At 45.4% G+C, this 15400-nt stretch overlaps 2 long non-coding RNA genes across 2 annotated transcripts; one reads left to right on the forward strand and one right to left on the reverse strand.

Moving 5' to 3' along the window:
- Positions 1-65: 65 nt before the first annotated feature.
- Positions 66-1507, forward strand: LOC310674455. Its single transcript, XR_014509602.1, has 2 exons — positions 66-198; positions 680-1507. It is a non-coding gene; the product is annotated as an uncharacterized lncRNA (long non-coding RNA).
- Positions 1295-6289, reverse strand: LOC310674454. Its single transcript, XR_014509601.1, has 2 exons — positions 3150-6289; positions 1295-2136 (listed from the first exon to the last, which is right to left on the reverse strand). It is a non-coding gene; the product is annotated as an uncharacterized lncRNA (long non-coding RNA).
- Between the last annotated feature and the right edge of the window lie 9111 nt (positions 6290-15400).

Consider the following 15400-nt stretch of genomic DNA (forward strand, 5'->3'; position numbering starts at 1 on the left):
CCACAGCTGTTTGTTGCAGCAGCCCTGGCTACATGCTTTGCAGGCGAATGGTGCTTCAGGGGCTGGCCAGGGGAGAGGAGAGGAGGGTGTTCAAAAAGAGGTGAGGGGCTGCTGGCTCTGCAGGCAAGGGTTGACATAACTGGGCTTCTGAGGCTTGGAGCACGTTTCCCCACAGGGGAGCCACAGAAAGAATGTACCGTATTTTTCACTCTATAGGACGCACCAGACCATAGGACGCGCCTTGTTTTAGAGGGGGAGAACAAGAAAAAAAATTCTCCCCCTCTCTGCTCAGCGCCCCTTCAGCGAAGCAGCAGGAGAAATGGAGCCCCTTCCATTTCTCCTCCCTCTTGGCTGAAGGGGCGCAGCGCAGCTCTCTCTCTCTGCTGAAGCCAGGAGAGTCTTGCTCTCCTGGCTTCAGTGAAAGGAACCTGAAGCCTGGAGAGCAAGAGGAGTTGGTGCGCACCGACCCCTCTTGCTCTCCAGGTTTCAGCGAAAGCAACGCGAAGCCTCCAGAGCGTGGAGGGAGTGCTCCCTCTGTGCTTCGGAGGCTTTGCTTTGCCAGCGCTGAAGCCAAGGAGCCTGCATTCGCTCCATAGGACACACACACATTTCCCCTTAATTTTTGGAGGGGAAAAAGTGTGCCCTATAGAGCGAAAAATACGGTACTTGGTCAAGGGAGCTGTGGACTCAGAAATGTTGAAAACCTCTGGGTTGGACAGTGGCTGATCCAATAGCATTCAGTAACATTCTTTGTAGCTACCCGGGTTTTCTGCTCAAATCTCCACCCTGCAGATGCCACAATTGCTCTCAGATGCTCTGAAATGCATTTTGTCTTTCATCTTCTCAGTTAAGACTTCCAACCATGAAATATTTAAAAGGTGCATTTATTTTATAAACACATGCAGATTAATTTACTGCACTGATGTGTTTCATATTAGCTCGGCGAAACATACAAACAGATTCTGTATTATGGTGTATTTGACTTCAGGCAGCACATCCACCCATGGAAGTTTCCAACGGACCCAGTGGGGCTCTGTTTTCCCACCTTCCACTCCCCATAAATGTTCACACAACAAGTGGGCATTACAGTTTACAGCACCCATCCCATGTACCCTTCCCAGGTTTCTCCTCTGCCCAATTCAAGTGAGTTGTGCATAGAAGCGGCTTGTATGGATGCAGGAGGGATAGAAGAGGAATTGGGAGGCTTGCAGAGACATTTCATTCCTGCTAATGGCCTCTCATGCTGCCAGAAGGAGGTTGTGTGTGAAACAGGGCTCTGTTGGAATCTTCACCATGTGCTTAATATATATTTTTTAAGGATTATCCATTCAGCGAATATTTGACCTTTATCCCAGGGACAACTGCTTAAAGCAAGTAACAACTTTACTTCAGAAAAGGCCCATAGAGTCTGTTAAAATACGTGATCGTTCCTTGCAAAATGTTAACGTTAAAATTTACCGTTTCCAACAAAAGCAGGAGATCCTATAATAAAAGGCATCATTTAAGTGGTGTGAAATACCGCACTAAAAAAAAAAATCATTATACACTTAAAAATGGTCATGGTTGTGAAATGTTTAGATATATGGGTTTTTCTTTAAAATTGGTAGGAACTGTAGGGTTGGTGTCTCTTAAAACTGGTAAAGATTTTTTTTATTTAAAAAATGCACTTATTTTTAATCTGGAAATATCTTGATTTGGTCCTATACTTTTTGGAGCAAGCCATGGAAGGACTGAGCAGTTAAGTTTGCTGCTGTTTGCTGATCAGATTGCACTTTTCCTCTTTGCCCCAAAAGTCCCTGTGGTGCCTCCCCCCCCCCACTTATTAATTAAAAAGAAAAGTGAAGAGTAAATAATGGTCTTAGGAACTGTTTTGATGAAAGGGACAAATTATTGGCTAGGTAGAAGAATAATAGCTGGCATCTTCTGCCTTGGGAGACAATGGAGGTAAGCTTTGGGGGATGAGGTCAAATGGTTGGCAGGTTGCAGCGCTTGCTGTGGTTGTAGAAACCGATGTGGGAGAGGCATGTTTTGTTGCAGCTGGGGCAGATGAAGGCATCCAGGTGTCCTGCTGCAGATGCGCCATGGCGTTTCTTCTCTCTGCACTCCTCCCGGCAGTCATTCCTCCTCTGGTCACTGCTGTAGATGATAGGTAAAGGTAAAGGGACCCCTGACCATTAGGTCCAGTCGTGGTCGACTCTGGAGTTGCAGCACTCATCTCGCTTTATTGGCTGAGGGAGCCGGTGTACAGCTTCCGGATCATGTGGCCAGCATGACTAAGCCGCTTCTGGCGAACCAGAGCAGTGCACGGAAATGCCGTTTACCTTCCTGCCGGAGCGGTACCTATTTATCTACTTGCACTTTGACGTGCTTTCGAACTGCTAGGTTGGCAGGAGCAGGGACCGAGCAACGGGAGCTCACCCCGTCGCGGGGATTCAAACCGCCGACCTTCTGATCGGCAAGCCCTAGGCTCTGTGGTTTAACCCACAGCGCCACCCTCATCCCCACTGTAGATGATATTTAGGTGTAATTCAGTCCAGTTCAGGAATCCCTTATCACCTAACCCAATTTCCCTTACATGGGTCTTCTTGTGCTCTGAATCACTGCACTCTGTGGGGCAGAGGTGGACTACCTGTATAATGGCATGTGTAGAGGACTGGCTGGATTGTCTCCACCCCCAAAAGTTTCCCAGTGTCAAGCATGAGATCCAAAGAAAGATTGAATCTGTATCATAAAAATACAGGTGACCTTAACTGCATACCTGTATTTCTGTCCTTGGGTCTAAGCTTTTGGAGGGGCCAGAAATAGCTAGTATGGGGGAAGTGATCCAGACTGGGACACTACTGTGGGACGTAAGGTGGATTTAACCTTCCATCTTTTGCTACAGTTATGATTTGGACCAGACCTTCCACACTGGTCAAAGAAAAGCCCTGAATCTCAAAGGCAGAACTACCCTGTTGAGGTCATGTGTAGTTAGGCTGTAATGTATGTGCTTGAAGTATATCGGATAAGTTTAAAACATCTTGGTAACAGTCAGCCACACCCTGTTGCGCACTTCAGTGGAACAAATGATGAAACGTGATTTCCGGAACATCGCCCAGCCTCATGCAGCGTTGTTATAAAGGTTTAGTAAAGAATAAGCTCACCCGTACCATTTCTGCCTGTCCTCCAGGAGCAGTTTCTTTTAATTGGGCCGCTGGATCAAAAATCAGGAAGTCGGTGCAATCATTTCATCTGCAGAATTCTTTTCTCTTCAGCATTTCACAACACGGCTCCTTTCCTGCCATGTAATGTATTTCCTGTATGTCTTCACAAAGCATTTGTGCATAACTCCCACACACACGTACAAAAAAAGAAAAGAAAAAAGCATTATTAAGCATCTTGGATGAAAACGTTTACAAGCAAAGTTTCCATTTCCACAATTTCATGGAGCTCCAAAACATATGTAAGGCTCTAATCCTGCAACCGGGGTAAAACTGCAGCCTCCTTGAATTCAAAGCTAAGTGTATGAGTGTTTTCAGAGCCATAATCTGGACTTAATTACTAGCCATTTAATGCAGTTTCCTTTATGTGATGCCTGCGTAATCATACCCAGATGATTGACTTTGCCGGTAACATATGGGACACTTCTAAACTGATTTCCTGCTTGGCCATTTTCTCATGCGCAGACCCCCAATCAGTCCTGCGGTGCTTTTAATTTCAACACTATGTTGGTTAAATGGATATGCAGTCGGGTTTTCTGTCGCACATTAGCAGTAACTGGGAGGCTGGCTGAACAATTACACTAAATCCATTTAGAGCCTCGGCACTGCTGTATACAAATCCTGTTTACTCCATGAAGACTTTCACAGGAATAGCTGGGAAAGGAACGACCCAATATTTGAACTACAAAAGCTCTCATTAAATAGAATGGAAATGATACTAATCGTACCTGTTTAATGAACAAAAGCCCTGTGCAATCCCTAATGAGCATTTTATGCACAATGAGCTCCCTTGTAAATAAACACCTGATACAATTTCAACTCTTTAACAAATACTCTCCTTATTCCCAAGGAAGGGGTGTCTCTCTCGTGTTTTTGGTTAGCAGACAGGGGAATTGCTCTCAGTACCAGTGCGTCTTCAGCTCACGAGTGGCTTATTTTCAATGTCTCCCCTGTCAATTTGATACAGCTACAAAAGCACGTTAAGAGAACTGCGTCCCACTCACAGGACACTTGGTGCAAAGTCATATGAAATAGAAGTTGTGTTACAGCTGTGCCACAGGTCTGTGTACTGACACAAACATTAAGAAATGGGTTGAAAATGTGCTCTTTGCATGATGCAGCAATGACTGGCTTGATGTGAGTGGATCACCGATACATTTATCAGAATTTATTATTATTATTATTATTAATATTAAAATAATGTGGTGATCCTGTAGTTCATTGCAGGTTAGGCTACTTCGGGGAATCTAGACAAGCCCTTTCAACAATTCTGCCAGACGAATGCTGCGTGTTAGACCACTTCAAGCTCTTTTATCAGGCAACTATGTAATGACTGCAAAAATTACTGTGGGATAGGAAGAGAAAAGCAATTTAAATCCCCCCTCCCCCACCACTTTCAGTCCTAAGAGACTGTTAACAAAAAGACTGTTAACACATGACTAATTGGATGCAGGACTGCCGCCAAATTGTGCCATCACGAGTCCGACTACTTTTGAACACTTGACCTGTTTTCCAGCACATTCCGTCCAGTTTTCAACACTTGACCAATATACTTAAAATAATATTTTTGTAACTGTTAGGTCTCTCTCCCACCACCCCGCAGGCTTACGTTATTTTCCGTAGCAGGGACAGCATCTAGGACATTGTACGGTGTTTCCATAAGCTGGTTTGGTGCTTTGTAAGCCTTGGCATCCCCACTGGAAAAGGCTGGATGCATTTCTTCCGTGATCATGTTGCCGCTGCCAGTTTTCACAGATTAACTAACGCAAATGCTTCTGACACAGTGCACAACTCCAGCAAACTACATGCAGAGCAAGTGTGATTCGTTAGCAGCTTGTTTCTCAAATACGAAACAATAATTTCCATAAAAGCTTTTTCTGTACTACCTTGGCATATGCTGTACTGGAATAAATACAAGCAGAAAGAAAAGGCTCCCCCCTGGAGGTTTGCAGTTAGCCAGTGTTGTTCTTTTTCTTTCTTTTTAAAAGCATGTCATACATTGTTTTTGTGTTTTCTCATGAGAAAGTTGCGCTCAATGTCAAGACTTCATTATGTTGCTATGAATTTTAATGTAAATCCATTATACTGGGAAGACAACTGCTAGTCTTGCCTGAACCTGAACATTTTGCAAGGATAGAAGTCATTCTCACCCACCCACCCCATACAACGCTAGGTAATCTCCAGCCCATAGACCTAAAAAGGCCTGGCAGATGTCTTCATTTGGTCCACACTAGGGCTTGGCAATATATCACCCAAAACTGGCTTGAAGTCCATATTGTGATGCTGGTTTCATAATTTTTGACCTGGCAATATATTGTGAATCATGGTGTGTGCATGTATGTACTATGCAAAAATCACAATACAGGAAAAACCGTGAAGCCAGCCAATGCCTCTATCCATCCTTATTTCAAATATCATGATATACTGGTATCGGGATATATCGGTATATCACAGTGTTTAGCTGGTGATATATTGTGATGTTGAAAACCAGATACTGCCCAGCCCTAGTCCACAAGGAGGCATTTTGGCCAAACCACATCTACCTGCCATACACCTGACACCTTATGTGTCATCAGGCGTGGGGCAGGTAAGGACACAAGCTCTCTGCTGAAAGGCTTTGCAAGCACGGGTGATCAGCTGATTTCCCAGCACTTGCAAAGCACTATGCCTTTGCACACACAGTTCAGTTTCAAACCATGCAGGCAAAGGGAAATATTTTACATCGGGTGATCGCCAAGCCTGCCAACCTGTCAGAAAGATCCACGGGGCTGGGGGCTAGGACCAAGGCATCTTGCCCAACAGCTTGAAGCAGTTCACTACCCCTACTCTAAAAGCAAACTCAGATGGTGAGTGGTGACAGGTTTGGAGCCGAAACAGCGCCAAGGAGAAATAAGAGCAAACATATTCTCACACATAGGATTCTCTGGTCAAGCTGCATGTTTCTCACCTCTGCAGTGTAAAGCTTAAAAGAAGGAGGATGTGAACCTAAGTCCACTGTCTTTTTGGTTGTTGATGCCTACAATGTGATATTAAAGAGTGGCTGGTAAATGTTATTTGTTATTATTTTTTTTTATTAAATTCATATACAGTGGTACCTCGGGTTAAGTACTTAATTCGTTCCGGAGGTCTGTTCTCAACCTGAAACTGTTCTTAACCTGAAGCACCACTTTAGCTAATGGGGCCTCCTGCTGCCACTGCGCCGCCGGAGCACAATTTCTGTTCTCATCCTGAAGCAAAGTTCTTAACCCGAGGTAATATTTCTGGGTTAGCGGAGTCTGTAACCTAAAGCGTATGTAACCTAAAGCGTATGTAACCCGAGGTACCACTGTACCGCCCTTCATCCAAAGGTCACAGGGAGGTTTACAGGTCCAGTGCATCATGAATTCTAGTCTATTAGGTGTTACATTCTCATCTTTCTAGGACAGCGAGATACAGCTCAGAAACACCTGGTTGGGAAGACTGAAAGAGCTTTGCTGTTCAGCTGGAAGATAGCTGGGACGATTTGAGCTGACAAGGAGCTGAAATTGAATATGTGTGCTATCTTTACAGATGCTTTTGAGTGTGCTCACAAACCAACAATTCCGATCCCAGACTCTCTTTCGGCTAGGATGTGAGAGTCAGTTTTTCAATTGTGCCCGCTTTATCCTTCGCAGCAAGATTGTATTACTCTCCCTGTGCGATTCTTCCAAAAGGGCAGAGCAAATCAAAGGTGGCTGCCAAGCTGGTGAAATTCTCCCTGTGCCTCTGAATGTTAGAAAACGTTCCTTCCCTGCTTGGATTTCTCTTTGTGTGCTGCAGAAAAGAAAGAGGGGAGAGTTGAGATTTCAAGCCATGCAACCTTAAAAACTCTCCAAAAGTATGAAGCAGATGGAAAATAACTTCTGGGCTTATACACTCAAATGACATGAACCTTTACTGCTGTTAATCCTGAAGGGTGTTTGGTCTCATAGCTGTAAACCCAACTTTTATCAATAGCATGCCAAGAAAGATACGGTACATACATTCAGCTGAGAGGGCACAAACTGTTTTGCCATTTTGGTTATGGCCAGGGCCGGCCCTGTCATTAGGCAGAATGAAGTGACCACCTCAAGCAGAGGAGTATGGGTGAGGGGAGCAGCAGTAAGGTGTTGGAGGGCAGCTGCATGCCTGGTCTGCACCCCACCCCACCCGTTATTCTACTGCCCCCAGATATGGGGGGAGGAATGTTACTCTACCATCAGTGTTGAAGTAACGTTTGTCTGCCACTTTGGTCAACTTCTGAATGTGAGGAGGGGTGCTATCTTGTCCTTTCCCTCAGGTATAATAATAATAATAATAATAATAATAATAATAATAATAATAATTTACTATTTATACTCCACCCATCTGGCTGGGTTTCCCCAGCCACTCTGGGCAGCTCCCAACCGAATATTAAAAACACAATACAGCATTAAACACTTCCCTAAACAGGGCTGCCTTCAGATGTCTTTTAAAAGTAAGATAGTTGCTTATTTCCTTGACATCTGATGGCAGGGCATTCCACAGGTAGTAAAATGTCTTGGGCCTGTCCTGACTTGGGTAGTCAGTGTGGTGCTCTCCAGATGCTTTGGACTACAACTCTGATAATCCCTGAATATTGACCATGTTAACTGCGGTTGATGGAAGTAGATTTAAGGGGCAGGGGGAGAAAGGCCCTGTTGCATGAGTGAAGCAACAACTGATGCTGATGGTGCATGATGGTGGGTTCTTCTAATAGCACCACCACCATTTCCTGCCTTCTTATTTGCTTAGGGTGGTTTTGAAGAAGAGAAAGGGAGAAAAACAGAAGACAAGATAGTCTAATATAGATGGTTAAAAATGACTATAACTGCGTTACACATCACCAGCTGAGGGTGAAAAAATCCAGGTTTGAAAAGGTTGAAGACCTGTGACTTAGGCTTCAGTCTTATATAAATTTACCTGGAAGTAAGCGCCAATGAGGTTGGGACACGGGTGGCGCTGTGGTCTACAACACTGAGCCTAGAGCTTGCCGATCGGAAGGTCGGCGGTTTGAATCCCCGCGACGGGGTGAGCTCCCTTTGCTCGGTCCCAGCTCCTGCCAACCTAGCAGCCCGAAAGCATGCCAGTGCAAGAGGATAAATAGGTACCACTGTGGCAGGAAGGTAAGCGGCATTTTTGTGCGCTGCTCTGGTTTCACCAGAAGCCGCTTAGTCATGCTGGTCACATGACCCTGGAAAAACTGTCTGCGGACAAACGGCGGCTCCCTCAGCCAGTAAAGCGAGATGAGTGCCTCAACCCCAGAGTCGTACACTACTGGACTTAATGGTCACGGGTCCCTTTACCGTTAAGCGCTAACAAACTCAGTGGGGCTCACTTTGGAGTGGATATGTACAGGTTTGCACTGTCAGGCATACAACATACTTTCTCATACTCAACAACAGCCACTGACACAAATACACTGGAAATGGCAACACTACATTTATACAAGAGGTGAATATGGTTGCCCATATCCTAGAACATTAGTTTATTGCCATTAATATTTCACTAGTTGTGGAAGAGTAATTTTTGGGATGTGGGTAGGTGGGACAAGAACTCCAGCTGACATCCCACACTCATTTTGCTTCTCTCATATTCCCTCCCGCATCCTTTAATCCTGTCTCTCTTCCGACAGCCCAGCGGTCACCTTGCCTTCCTGTCTACTTGCATTCCTCCACCTCCAATAGCCAAGCCTGACAGAAAGAGAAAAGGATATGGCAGGACTGGACTGCTCTGAGGAAATCTGCAGGAAGTCCAAGCGGCTCTGGGGGACGGCTGGAAGGATGTGCCAGCAGCCTGCTGTGGCCTGAGGAGGGGATCTTGAGTCACCTCTCTGCTGCGGTCCCACTTCAGAGTGACAAAGCTGGAAACATGTACTTATTTGAACTACCCTGCTAAATCTCTGGCTGCACGTCTCTCTTGTTTCCTTCTGCGCATTGCTATGGAGCTTTTAGAACTTGAAACTTAATTGCTTGTCAGGGCCTGACAACGTATCTATTACTACAAGAGCTAGTAAGTGGATTGAGATCTTACATGTGGCTTTTGTTTCCTTTAAATACCACTAGGTAAGGTCACAAGTTCCGCAAAGCAGTGGGGGAGCTTTACATTGCCTGTTCTGCACAGGAGGGGTCCCCCTAGCAACGGTTTCATGTATCTGACATCATCAGCAGAGGGGGAGAGACAGGTTGGCAGAGCAAACCGGAGGAAAGGGGGAGGTTAAGAATGGGCGAAGGCAGCAAGCTGAAGCTGTTTTCTTTGCAAAAGCAGAGCTACTTGTGTGTCTGTCGCTCCCACACATGCCTTTATGTTCCTTCAATTAAGCGGAAGCAACAACAAAATGTGCTTTGGAAATTTTTGAGCAAATATTAATTCTGTGATTGTAACTTCCCCCCCGGGCAGTTTGCATGCTTATATTTTATTCCCATTTACATCGAACGCTTCCATTTTAAACTACCAACTTCCCTCTTAATTTCTCATTTATAAAGGGAAGACATTGCATCCTGATATTAACGGATCCCCCTCCCCTTTGACCACAATTCAAATACATTTTGTAACACAGGGTAAATTAGAAATTACCCTAGTAGTTTCCCATAGTTCCATTTTAGTTTTCTTATTAGCTATATTTCCCGTTAATTCCTGTTAGTGTTGCATGATACTTTCCACCTACATTTTTCAAAGAATGTGTTTTAAACAATATGAGACAGAAAGAAGTCCTGATCATTTTCAAGCAGTTTGTGACTCTTTCTCCATTCAGATTTTGTACACTGCCTCATACTGTCTACAGTTACCAGGTTTTTTTTGCCTCATTCCTGGCCACATATTTTCCTGTTTTCTCACAATTTCTTGTTTGAGTGTTTGGTTTTGTTCGCACCCTGTTTGAACTCAAAAAGCTGTGATGCTTTATTTTAAAAGAATTGTGCTGTTGCTTTTTGGATTCACGCAATCCTAAGGTTACCAGATTTTTTCAATGACTTTTGAATTTTGTATGGGGGCTGATTTGTAAATCTGGGGACGTCTGGTAACCTTACGCAATCCTGCCATGCTCCCCTAAACCAACATGGGGGCCTGGCTTTATGGAGAATTATGGATTCCATCATTCAGAAGGTGAATCCTCAATCTAGCAGCTAGAGAAAGATAAGGTTTTATCACCTAATGGGGCTTTGTTGACAGCGGGGCAACAGCATGCTCTCCAGCCACAAGGAAATAAATAAATAAATAAATAAATAAATAAAAAAATTTTTATTTATATCCTGCCCTCCCCAGCCGAAGCCAGGCTCAAGGACCCCATGTTCTTCCTTCCTTCTGCTCTCTGTGTTAGGGGGGACCACCAACATCTTTCAATTCATGTAAGATGCAAATCTGAATCATTGCTGCCTCTTGTATTTTCAGAGACAGAGCAGCCATTTCTCCTTCATCCCACAATGCTTTGCTGCAACTTGAGATCCTTTCACATCGGGCATGGATTAACCTAATTACATGTGTATTAGCATCCCCGTTGCCTCATCTTAAGGCTGTTGTAAACATAGTTTTGTCCTCTTTTTGGCTCAACATCTAACCTGGTGAACAGAGCTGAGAGTGGGTGAGGCAGTTGCCAACAACCCCTACCCAAGGTGTAGCACCCTGTTCTGTCCCCCAGCTTTGCTGCTGATCTCGCCAGCCTCTAAGAGCAGAGAGGGACTAGTGGTAAAACTCTGCAGAACACCTCCCATCTTGTTGAGTTGGTGGTGGGAACCCGGGAAGGATTAAAAAAATCATGCTCACAACTTTGTGGCTTTTTTCCAACTGAATATTAAAAACAGTACAGCATCAAACATTAAAACTTCCCTAAACAGGACCGCCTTCAATTGTCTTTTAAAAGTAAAAAAGTTGCTTATTGCCTTGACATCTGCTGGGAGGGCATTCCACAGCGCAGGTGCCACTACCGAGAAGGCCCTCTGCCTGGTTCCCTGTAACCTCACTTCTTGTAGTGGGAAACCGCCAGAAGGCCCCGAGCACTGGACCTCAGCGTCTGGGCTGGACGATGGCGGTGGAGACGCTCCTTCAGGTATACAGGACTGAGGCCATCTAGTGAGAAGAAGTCATTTTTTCTGCCCATCAGAACTTGCAGAGGTTTTTCTTAAATAGAAACATGTATAAATTAGTGATGTATGGAAGTGAGAGCTGGACTATAAAGAAGACTGACAGCCGAAGAATTGATGCTTTTGAATTATGGTGCTGGAGGAGACTCTTGAGAATCCCATGGACTGCAAGAAGATCAAACCTATCCATTCTGAAGGAAATCAGCCCTGATTGCTCTGTGGAAGGACAGATCCTGAAGCTGAGGCTCCAATACTTTGGCCATCTTATGAGAAGAGAAGACTCCCTGGAAAAGACCCTGATGTTGGGAAAGATTGAGGGCACAAGGAGAAGGGGACGACAGAGGACGAGATGGTTGGACAGTGTTCTCGAAGCTACGAACATGAGTTTGACCAAACTGCGGGAGGCAGTGGAAGGCAGGAGTGCCTGGCGTGGTCTGGTCCATGGGGTCACGAAGAGTCGGACACGACTAAGCGACTAAACAACAGCAACAACATAAATCTAAATGCAGCCACAAACACATAAGTATGGAAGCAGCACTCTCCCCCTCCATGGATCAAAGCTACAAAGCAAAATGTTTTTTAAAAAGGCATTTTTACAGCTACACCCCCTCACACTCGAGCATCTCCCAGGTAACAGAGGCTTCATTAGGATTCATCTGTTTCACATTGTGACTCTGAGTTATCTTGCAATAGTGCAATGAGGCTCTGGGGTGGGAAAGACAGCAAGCAGGTTTTAACCATCTGTTTAATTGCACTCAGTGGATCTTCGTGAAAAAGGCACATTCACATGCAATGAAACTTGTGCAGACTCCATTTCCAGTTTTATTAGGGTATGCATAAAGGCAAGATGATAACCATTAGGGTTGATAGGTACCTGATTTCGCTGTCAGAAGCTCTTCTTTCACCATGTCTCCAAGACCCTGTTTGTTTAAGGCAGTAGACTAGTTCTTAACCTACCATAATAAACAGTTACAGTTAATAACTTTTAGATACACGTGGAACATATGTAGGCCATGCATCTGATAATATCCATGTTTGCTCACAACCTAGGACAGGACAGTCACAGAAAAGATGTAGAAGCTGAAGGTCAAATAAGCCAAAAGCATCCAAGCTATTTTGGACCCTTGTAGATCAAAAAGCTTTATGAATTGAAAGTTGCCTTTCTGATCCTCTGTAACTGATGGCAAGCAAAAGGTAGGAGAACATAGCCTAGCCTTGCAAGGCTGGCCTACCTTGAAGCAGAGTGTGGAGGCAACCTCAAGCAACTGGCTTGGATGTCATGAAAGGGTAGCAAGTTGTTTGGATTTTTTCATTGGCTGAGGTCATAGGTGCCAGCTCCCTGGGGCCCTGGGTGCCAGAGCACCCACAAAATTCACCATGAAGGGGGTCAGGCAACCACAAATTTGGGTGCTGTGGCCCTGGGCACCCACAGTCGCAGGGCCAAGTTGGCACTCCTGGCAGAGATGGGGAGAAAGAGATGCTTCCGGGAGGTGCTAAACTTGGATGGCCTCGGTCACTATGCACTTTGACATGTTTGGTGCCTATGTGTTGTCTGCCTCGGACAGCAAAATGTCTAGGGTTCCCGGGCCATGTGGCCTCATGTGCATACTCTTCAGCTGTGCCTATTTTCTTGCGATCTGTACATACATTTTTTAAAAAGGATGTTACCTTATATTATAATTTTACTTGCCAGCTGCACCTGCTTAAGCTACATGAGAAAATTGGATTTCGCCATCATGTTGGTGTTCACCTTGAATTTTGAACCTGCCAGTATTTGTGTTGATACTCTCACAATGGATAATTTTATCATCTATAAATGTAATTAAAATTTCAGTCAATGTGGCTTGTAAGCAACAACATTACTAACCTTCAGTAAGGTTAGCAAGTGACACTGGATCTCAGAATACTGTCTTTCTCTGCATTACACTGTGACTCAATGTCATGTTCGCCTTTGTCACATGTTTGCTGTTATCATGGTTTAAGATGAGCAGGCAACACTTTCTTTCATTATTTACACATACAAGCAGGGCTTTCTTTCAGCCGGGGCTCAGTTCTGGCCCCTCTCAGGTAGGTGCCATTGCCATTCTAAGAGAACATGGTTCATGGTAAGTCCCAGCACCTCTTTTTGCAGGACCAGACGTCGGGTTCCCATACCCTATGCAAATAAGAGACCAATGAGGCTGGGTTCTTTGGGTCAAAACAGGCCGCAACTTTATTGAAAACAAATGAAAGAGGTTTGGCTTGGGCATGGGGCAGTAGGAATATTTCTGGCCCACCCACCGGCAGTGACACGTGGTCAATCCAGATGGGGGTTCCTAGGGCTTACATTAAATAGGGCAACCCCGCAGGGACCGCTGTTTGGGGGAGTGCCTTCGGCCCTGGCCCCACCTGGGCACACATAACAACAACAACAACAACAACAACAACATTTTATTATTCATACCCTGCCCATCTGGCTGGGCCTCCCCAGCCACTCTGGGCGGCTTCCAACAGAACACTAAAATACAATAACCTGTTAACATTAAAAGCTTCCCTAAACAGGGCTGCCTTTAGATGTCTTCCAAATGTCAGGTAGTTGTTTATCTCTTTGACATCTGATGGGAGGGCGTTCCACAGGGTTTGTGCCACTACTGAGAAGGCCCTCTGCCTGGTTCCCTGTAACTTGGCTTCTTGTAGCGAGGAAACCGCCAGAAAGCCCTCGGCGCTGGACCTCACTGTCCGGACAGAACGATGGAGGTAGAGACGCTCCTTCAGGTGTCCTACATAGACATGGCCACTCCCCCCGGATCCCTTTAATGGTATACCCCAGCATTGGGAGGGGCAGACGAAGACTACAACCTCCCCTCCATCCAAAACAAAGGATTGCTCCAATGTCCAACCAGTTGTGACAATTGCTATGAGGCAAAACCACCTGGTCGGTGCTAATTAGCCCAGTAGGGAAATTCCTACCCTGCCCGTTAGAAAATGGCGACCACAGTAGCCACAGCAAAGTCATTGACTATCAGCTTAAACCGAGGGTGGGCAGGTGGGGAGGGGGGAACCCGCGAAGGAACAAACAGGTAGTGCCCCAGGTGTGGGCTGCTTAAAAGGGCAAGGGGCAGACCCGAGGGAAGCCTACCTGCTCCGCCGGTTCTGCCCCCTGGCACAGCCCAAGTCCCTAGCCTGCATCCCCATTAGCCAAAGCCAGGTGCAGGCTAGGATCCAGTTCCTGATAGGCAGAGGGGGCTTGAACTCATTTCAGCTCCCTCTTCGGGGCTCCAGGGAAGAAGAATAAGAATTTGGATTTGATATCCCGCTTTATCACTACCCGAAGGAGTCTCAAAGCGGCCAACATTCTCCTTTCCCTTCTTCCCCCACAACAAACACTCTGTGAGGTGAGTGGGACTGAGAGACTTCAGAGAAGTGTGACTAGCCCAAGGTCACCCAGCAGCTGCATGTGGAGACGCGAACCCGGTTCACCAGATTACGAGTCCACCACTCTTAACCACTACACCACACTGGCTCTGTGAAGCCTCTGTTGTCCTGCAACGCCGCCACACCAAAAGGGGTGAGCAGAGTTCTAGAAAAATAGCACAGCATACAAGGATATATCCCCACTTCTGTACCCCCCCCCCCCGATGAATGTGATGCATAGACGTCACTGTGCAGCAGATATACTTTATGTGAATGAGTGATCAACTAGAGAAACCTGAGACGAAATGTTTGTTTGGGTGACAGTAGAGATAATGTGGAGGATTTAGGAAGCTTTGGATCTCCTCTCTCTCCATTTCAGTCAAAGTGATTTCTCTTCAAAATACTTTTAATTTGAATAGGGAAATATTGATTTCTGAAGCTTGCCCAAATTTAATTAGACTGTATATCTTTTCTGCATGTCTACAATGTGCAATAAATGTTAGTTATATGAGTAGAGAAGAAATAAGCACGGCTGCTCGCCAGTGCACAGCAATGACATGAGCTACTGGGCAGCAAGAAAAGGCATCTCCTCACTCAAAAAATGTGGGACTTTCCCACATTTAGTGTTCAATTTTCTTTTAGCAGCACTGCTAACTGCTGTGTCAACAGATTCTGCTCCCCCCATTCTTTTTCTTTTTAGAAGCAGATCTAAGC

This window comes from Podarcis tiliguerta (genome assembly GCF_965153285.1).
Source record: "Podarcis tiliguerta genome assembly, chromosome: 3".
NCBI classification, from domain to species: Eukaryota; Metazoa; Chordata; class Lepidosauria; order Squamata; family Lacertidae; genus Podarcis; species Podarcis tiliguerta.